This window comes from Medicago sativa, chromosome 8, assembly GCF_051527215.1.
Source record: "Medicago sativa cultivar Bolivia chromosome 8, Bolivia_mono, whole genome shotgun sequence".
In the NCBI taxonomy this organism is placed as follows: Eukaryota; Viridiplantae; Streptophyta; class Magnoliopsida; order Fabales; family Fabaceae; genus Medicago; species Medicago sativa.
In genome coordinates this window covers 86,160,975-86,170,423 of record NC_140756.1, presented here as the reverse complement: position 1 = coordinate 86,170,423, position 9,449 = coordinate 86,160,975, and positions in this window count along the sequence as shown.

Sequence of the window (9,449 nt, the reverse complement as noted above, 5' to 3'; positions counted from 1 at the left end):
AACACGCACTCCTTAGTTTTTTCACTTATCTTTTCTCTCATGTTCAAATTCCTTTTTCATCTTATTTCTTTTTCTAATTTACTTTATATCTTCTCATGAAAAAAACAAACAAAAACATGCATATATGTAACCGCCACCAACCCACATTTTTACCATGTTGTGCCTCTGTCTTCATTTGAATATCACACCAGATCAGATATACAGAGGGTCTTACATTTATGGAAGAGATGTTAATGTACCATGTGTGAGTTAAAATTATAAATTGAATGAAATAGTATATATTGAACAACATATAAGTGGGAAGACTAATACATCTAATGTCTTAAGCTTTTAGGGTAAAGATATGGTGTCAATCTAACTTGTAGGATTTTTTTCGTAGTCAAATATGATGCTCAAACCCATTATAGGCTCCCTCAGAACTTTGAACATTATAATGAACTTTTTTTAGTTTTTAATTGCTTAATTTCCCCCTTTTTTTAATAAAATTTCTTAGAGTGTGGCGGCATAGGATGGCGGTGTCTCGGGGTGCCAACCTAGTTGGGATGTCGACGATGTCGTTTGATGCCTGTCCATTCTCCTTGCTTATCAAAAAAAAAAAAATTGCTTAATTTTTTATATTAAATATAAGTTTTTGGATGTTGTTCCCTTTCATGCAATTATTTTTATCCAACCTCTACATTTCAAGTACTTTCACTTCTGGTTTTTAGCGCGATCTGACAATGAAAAATACATATGTGTTATGTTTAGTTATAGTACATGTTTATTAGATATTTTAAATTGATGTGAACGTTTTTTTATTGACTATGATTTTGATGAAATAATTACTCATAAATCTCTAACTCCTTCAAATAACCCAAAAAAATTTCATTAACTCAATTTTTAATATTACCATGGACAAAACACGCTACTTTTTTCTCGTATCATTTGTCTCATGTTCAGTTTTTTTTTTATATTTTTTTTTCTACTTTTCTTTCTCTCACTTAATGAAACATGGAAACATAATAAATCTTCATCCATGAAACCATGATGATCAACCCACCTTTTCTACAATATTGTGCCTATGTGTGATCTTACTTTACTATGTCAACATATCACAAACACAAAGAGTCTTACATTTAAGGAAGATATGTTAATGTGTCCATTTTGACTTAAAGTTCCACATTAGATGCAAAAGTAAATATTAAGAAACATATAAGTGAGATGATCGATATAACCAATACACTAAGATTTTGGATGATGATGTGCTGTCAATTGTATGGTTAACCTTAACCTAATGTGATGATCCAACTCATTGTAGTCACCATCAGAACTCTGGACATTTTTTTTTTGTTACTGAACTCTGAACATTATGATGAACTGTTTTGTTAGTTTTTGGATGTCATTTATTTAATTTTAATATTAAATTGAAGTAGATGTTGAACAACATATAAGTTATATGACTCATATACCTACTACGTACTTTAAGCTTTAGGGTGAAGATGTGGTGTCTAATCACTTGTTTGGTTTCTTTTAATCTAACGCGATGATCAAACTCAATGTACGATCCCCCGAAACTCACAACAATATGATGAACTGTTTTTTTAGTTTTTGAATGTCATTTATTTAATTTTAGCTTAATTACAGTTTTGGTTCTTCTATTTTCACTCACTCACGAAAATTGTCCTTCCATTTCAAAATTACACGGTCTAGGTGCCTCTTTCAGATTTTTGAACTTAAAAATGGTGATATGTCATATTTAAATTAAAACTTTAAAGGAGTTTTCATGTAATTACATGGGCATTGATCATTCTACATCATCAAACTAAATGCATGGTCATCTAAAATATGTCACATCATTGTTGTTTAGTCTAAAAATAGCAGAAAGGGACCAAAATACCACTAAAAAAAAAAAAAAATAGTGAGGGATAACATGAAATTCCTCTCTAATTCTGTTACTAAATTTTGCGACCAAAGAATTTATGAGGGATTTTATTTTTTCCGTCACTAATTTTCCTCCCTAATTTTGCTTTTCCTAGCAGTGAAGCTGAGTGATTTTAAAATGGACGGACCAATTCATGAGTTGTTGAAAATATATGACTAAATCTGCAATTAAGTCTTTAACTTTTCAATCTTAAAATTTAGTTTTTGAATGTCATTCTCTTTCTTGTGAAATTTTCATTCAACCTCAATTATTTCAAATTTATTTACTTTTGGCCGTTTGTGGCAAATGATAATGAAAAATTGCCAATGTGTTATGTTGGGTTGATAATTATATGCTTATTTGATATTTAAAAATATGTGGTGTTTTTTTAATTGAATCTAATTTTTTGGTAAAATAGTTGTCCAAAAAATCTCCAACTTCTTGAGTAAAATCATAGATTTATCATACAACTCACACCGTTTTCTATACCTTCACAAACAAAACATACAATGATTAGTTTTTTCCCTTATCTTCTCTCATGTTCAAATCCTTTTTTCGTATCTTTTTTTTTACTTCTAATTTCCTTTCTCTCTTCTCATGTGAGAAAGGAACATAAACCTCCCTCAATGAAACCATCACTAACCAACCTTTTTAAACATATGGTGTCTTCATTTGATATTATTTGACTATGTCACGTAATTATGGACACAGAGAGTTGCAAACTTGAATAAGAGATGTTAATGTGTCAAGTGTGAGTTAGAATTCTATAGTCGATAGAAGAGTAGATTTTGAATAACATATAAGTGAGAGGACTCATATACATACTACTGGCTTAAGGTTTTGTGTAAATATGTGATATCAATCTCACTTGTATGATATCTCTTAGTCTAATATGGTGATAAAAATCAGTGTAAGATCCCTTGGAAGTCTCAAAGTTATGATGAATTGTTTTGTTAGCTTTTATATCTCATTTTTTTAAAAAATTTCTCCTAAATTTTGATTATAGAACAACATTCGCTTCCATGCTATTTTTTTTATTCAACCTCGCTTATTTCAAATTCCTTCACTTTTGGTCTTTTGTAGAATTTAACAATGGAAAAATGCATATGTGCTCCACTGAGTTGACAAAAACATACTTATTAAAAAAATTAAATTGATGTTGCGATTCTTTAATTGAGTCTAATTTGTCGTAAAATAATTACCCCAAAACTCCTAATTCTTCAACAATCCCGCAAAATTACCAGCAACTCACATTATTCCATATACTTTCACGGTAAAAGCACACACTCATTTTTTTCCTTATCATTTCCCTCATGTTAAAATTCCTTTTTTATTTATTTCTTTTTATGGTTCATATTCTCTATACTCATGAAATAAATGAATATAACCATCTCTTCTTGAAACCCCCATCAACCAACCTTTTCTACCATGTTGTGTCTCAATATTACTTTATTTGGTTATGTCACCAGATTACAGATGTAGAAAATCTCTTATTTAGGAGAGAGAAGTTAATTTGTCGTATGTGAGTTAAAGTTTCATATTGGATGCAAGAGTAGGTGGTCAAAAAAAAAATATAAGTGAGATGACACAAATAACTAATGCCTTAAAATTTTGGATGAGGATGTGGTGTTAGTTTCACTTTTATGGGTGCTTTTACCCAAATGTGATTATCCAACTCAGTTTAGGCTCCCCCTGGAAGTCACAACATTACGATGAATTGTTTTGTTAGTTTTAGATGTCATTTGTTTAATTTTTTATCATGTTAAAATTTTAGTCTTCGAATGTCATTTGGTTTGACGCAATTTTTTTAGTCAACCTTTATTATTTTAAATTACTTCACTTTTGGTCTTTGCTGTGATCTGAAAATGGAAAAATGTAGATGTGTTATGATGAGTTGACAAAATACATGCTTATTAGACATTTCAGGTGAAGATGTGGTGTCAATCTCACTTATGTTATTGCTCTTACCATAATATGATGTTCCAACCCAATGTAGGTTTCCTCCGTAGTCCCAACATTATGACGAACTAATTTACTGGTGTTTTGATTTCATTTGTTATTTTTTTTTTGTAGAGTTAATTAAGTAAATGGTCCCTATAAATATCCAGAATTTCATTTTTAGTCCATACAAAAATAAATCGCACTTTTTAGTTATTGTAAAAAAAAATCGTCAGCAGTTTTAGTCTTTGTCTAGTTTTTTTATCAGCATTCTTAGTCCCTGTAAAATTTTCAGTCCGTGTTTTTGGTCCCTAAAAATGCCAAATAAAAATGTTACAACGATTAAAAAAATGCAATTTTTTCTTCAAGAAACTACAAAAAAATCTTTATATTTATAGGAAACATTTACTTAATTAACCGTTTTTTCGGTAAAACTTCATTTGTGGATGTCAATCGCTTTCATTCTATTCTTCTATTCAACCTCTATTTTTTCAAACTCCTTCACCTATGGTCTATGATGGGGTGTGACAATGGAAAATGCACATGTGCTATGATGAGTTTACAAAATACATGTTTATTAGAAATTTTAAAATGATACAACGTTTTTTTAATTAAGTCTAATTTTTTGGTAATAATTACCCAAAAAATTTCAACTCCTTCAACAAAACCACATAATTACCTAATTACCGATAATTCAATCTATTTTATGTACTCTCACGGATAAAACACACAGTACATATTTTTCACCTTAATTTTTTTCTCATGTTAATTTTTTTTCTTGATATTTGTTTTATTTTTCTTTCTAGTTTCCTTTCTCTATTCTAATCGATGAAAGGAATATAAACCTTCCTTCATGAAATCACCATCATTCAACTTGTTTGAACATGTTGTGTCTAATTTTGACCTTATTTGACTACGTAACATAATTACGGACGTAGATAGATGCACAGTTGATTAGTATATGTTAATGTGTCAAATGTGAGTTAACGTTATACATTGGATGGAAGAGTAGATTTTCAGCAACATATAAGTCAGATGACCAAAATACCCAATGTCTTAAGGTTTCATGTGAAGTTGTGGTGTCAATCTCATTTGTATGGTTGCTATTGACCTAATACTATCATCCAACCCGGTAAAAAATCACATGGAAATCCCAACATTATGATAATTTATTTTGTTAGTTTTCGGTTGTCAATTGTTTATTTTTTATTATCTTAAACTTTAGTTATTGGATGTTATTCTCTTTCATGCTATATTTTTTTATTCAACCTCAACTACTTCAAATTCCTTCACTTTTATTCTTTGGTGAAATTTGACAAAGGAAATAAGCACATGTGTGTTGTTGAATTGACAAAATAAATGCTTATTAGAAATTTTAAAATAATGTTACGTTTTTTTTAGTTGGTCTAATTTTTTGGTTAAATATTTACTCAAAAATCTCCAACTCCTTAACCAAACCAGTAAAATTATAGGCAATTCACTCTATTCCTTACACGCTCATAGAAAAGCACACACCTTATTTTCCTTATCATTTCTCTCATGTTCAAATTATTTTTTTATCTTCTCTCCTTTTCTAATTTATTTGATAACTTCTCACGAAAGAAAGGAACATAAACCTACCTCCATTAAATCACCACCAACCCACCTTCTTTACCATGATATGTCTTCATCTAATTTTATTTGGCTTTGTTACCAAATCACATAAGGGAAGAGTCTCACACTTAAAGGGAAAGATGTTAATATGTCTTATATGAGTTAAACTTTCAGATTGGATGCAAGAGAATATAGTGACAAACATATAAGTGAGATGATTCATAAATCCAATGCCTTTAGGATTTGAATGAAGATGTGATGTTAATCTCACTTGAGTAGTTCTCTTAGTCTAATGTGATTATGCAACTCAGTTTACGCTCCCGTGAAAGTCGTTACATTATGATGAACTGTTTTCTTCGTTTTTGGATTTCATTTGCTTAATCCTTTGTTTCTCATGAAAGAAAAGGAAAAAAACCATTTGCATGAAACCGCCATCAACCTACCTTTTTTAGCATGTCGTGCATCCTTCAAACATTATATTGTTATATCTCTATATCAGGGTCGCAAAGAGTCTCACAGTTAAGGGAGAGATGTTAATATATCAAATGTGAGTTAAAGTTCCACATTGGATGCAAAAGTAGATGTTAAACAACATATAAGTGAGATGACCAATATACCTGATGACTTAGGGTGTGTTTGTTTTAAGGTTTGTAATATGATTCCCGGGAATGTGACATTGGAAATGCAACATTCCCATGTTTGTTTCAAGTTTTGAAAATTTGTTCCCAGGAATGTTATTTGCACATAATTTCTTCTATTGTTATTCCCATGCTTAAAGGATGAGAGTCTAACATTCTCATGAGAATAGAACTCAGCTTGCCATAACTTCCCACCGCCACTCACATTTATTTTCATTTTTATCTTTTTAACTAAATAATTTCTGAAACATTTCCATGAAATCTAAATTTTTAACAAACACATGAGTTGGAATGCTATTCCCAGAAATATCATTCCTAGAAATATCATTTCAAGGAATGTAATTTCTTACCTTGAAACAAACACGCTTAGATCTTGGTTCATTATGTGGTGTCATTTTTTAAACTCCTTAAAAAAAACCATAAAATTACCAACAACTTTCGGACAATATGTTTGACCGAGCAATCCCAATTAACATGAATGATTAAACCAACACATTCTTTCAGTAAAAAAAAAATCAAGATTAGAGATGGTTTAAGTATAAGGGATATTTCATTTTTCATGATTAATTTGAAATAAAAATTCATTTTCAAGTTCACGGCAATTTTCCAACTTAAGGGTTTAACCTAGCAGTAGAAGGACAAACTTTGAATTTTGAGATTCAGAGTTTCGAGCTCTGTTAGTATCCTTAGAGATAGGTAAATATATTTTTGAGTGCTCTTTTATCTCTAAGACTATCCACAATGGTGGGTACTTCATCTATTTAGCATCATACTAAATAAGCACCAAATTATGGAGCAAATAAATATGATGCTTATAGAGAAGGGTGGCTATGGAAGCACCATCTCTCTCTCTCTCTCTCTCTCTCTCTCTCTCTCTCTCTCTCTCTCTCTCTCTCTCTCTCTCTCTCTCTTCACTTTTTTGAGGCCCTAACTAAATAAATTGTATAAAAAAATTGTTGAAATTTAACGATTTAGAGTTATTGGTGGGACTAATTTGGTCATTTTTTGAGGTGTTCGGTTGGCGAGATTGAGTGCTTATTCAGTTTTAATATTTAAAAATTGTAAAATTGATGATGTGTATATATATGACCCACTTAAGCACCTAAAATAGGTGCTCCATGTGGATAGTCTAAGGTCTTTCCTACATTGGACAAAATGAACACTCAATCACCATAAATGTTATACCCCAAGAATCATTATGGTGCAATGATCATTAGTGATATCTCATGTACATTTTTCTTTTTTAAAATTAGCCGTAAATGCATTAAATAGTTTTTTTTTGTATTAAAACACATTTACGTGCATTTGTTATTAAAAGACATGACATAATTTTTAAAAAAAATCAAGATAAACATTGTCGAAAATTCGTAAAATTGAATTTGAAAAATCACTGAATTATAGCTAAAATTTAATTTTGGATATCATTCAATTCTCCTTTTATATTGTGTTTGTTATTGTTATTTCTTTAAAAAAAAGTTCATTTAGAATACGCCAAACATACTTTAATTTTTCATAAAAAGATCGAGGCTTTTCAACGACTACTATCAGAATCTACAATTTACAATTTAAATAAAATTGTGTTTTTTTTTATTATAAAATATTTAGGTGAGTTAGACTCTGGAGAACACATCAAGGTTAGGACATGTCTCATGACTCAATGAACAGTACTTACAAAGTTACCTAGAAATCCCCCTGTCAAAGAGATTATTACGCCAGTAGCGGGGATTGAATCCACGCCCATAAGATTGAGTCAACCCATTATTAGTTGAGTCAACCTTGATTAGGAATGCTATTGTTAGTACTAATAGCAAAAATAGTGAATCAAAAGATGTTACCATATAATGATATCATTTAAATAACATTTTCTTTCATCTGATCCAATTAATGAGACATTTAATAGAATCATCTTAATTTAAATGACCACATTAATGATTCTTAATTTATTTTATCATGATTATACTTAATAAAATGAAAAAAATCACAAAAAAAAAAATATTAAATATGTCAAATCATTCAAATTAAAGTATTTGAAATTTAGAGATTTGTTTTTTTGAAAATTTAACGATAATTTTTTCAAATACATGAAATATTCCCAAAAAACAAAAAACATTTTTGTTTTTTTGTTTATTTAAAAAAACTTAAAATATTCTATAGTTTTTTTCTAAGTAATCTCAATTATTTGAATTTCGATAGCGCATCATTCTTTCTTTGCAATATAATTTAAATTTTTTATTTTGTTTAATTAATGGCTACAATTAAGGATATTATTTAAAGAACATTATAATTTTTTGGTTGACCTCTTTAAAAAAAATGTCTGGCCTATTAAACGACACAATTTAATATTAATAAGATCAACCCAAATAAAATGATGCATAAAATATAATTATTATAAATTATAAAAATATAATATTTCAAAATTAGTGACAAATTTTTTTGTTTGTAAATTAAATAGTACCTCAAAAGAAATGAAGGTAAAACATTAATAAAAAAAGTTAAAAGATTCAAATAATTCATATTTTTTATACGGATAGAAAAATTGAACTTTTTGAATTTTAAATATTTTTCATTTATTTGATATAATATACTTCAATATTTGTTTGTTTCCATATTTTTTTGGTTTAGTTGTTTCCTTTAATTAAGGGTTATAATTAACGCTACTATTTAATTTGTTTTCTTTTTCCTTCTCATCCATCAAATGAGGTATTTTCATTCTTAATAATTAAATGAGACATTTTAAACTTTATGAAATCATTTTAATTTTAATTAAATGACATATTAATTACTCTTAAATTGTTTTATCATTATTATCCTTAATAAAAGGGAAAAAAGAATATTTGTGAACTATATAAAATTATTAAGTATACAAATATATGAAACTTTCGTGTTAATATAATTCATTTTGACTTGTTAATAATACCAAATACGTGAAACTTAGAAAGAAAAAAAAGAAAACAAAAAGAAAAAAGACACGACATTGAGACAAAAGATTGAAAAGAATACAACTTTTTTATTGAAATTGTGTGTGGAATTGCTTGCAAATGGAGGTTATTTATAATATAGTGTAGATAGCAAAATTAACAATATTTTTAATAGTCCCTGAAAAAAATTATTTAATAGTAACTATCTAATTGACAAATCAAAGGAGAAAAAAAGTCATATATTGATTGTCAAATAAATGAGATGAAATGACACGTAAAGGATCATGTCCTATATTGTCAAAAAAATAAAAATTAAACCATGATTATTGATCAATGGTTGATTGAAGCTTTTGATACATTCTATTGAAGAAACTATGTTAAGTGAAAATCCGTCATAGCAAAAGATGATGAAGTTTAGATGTCTTCTTATAAGAAAAGGTTTGTCCAAATTAGATTATGTGA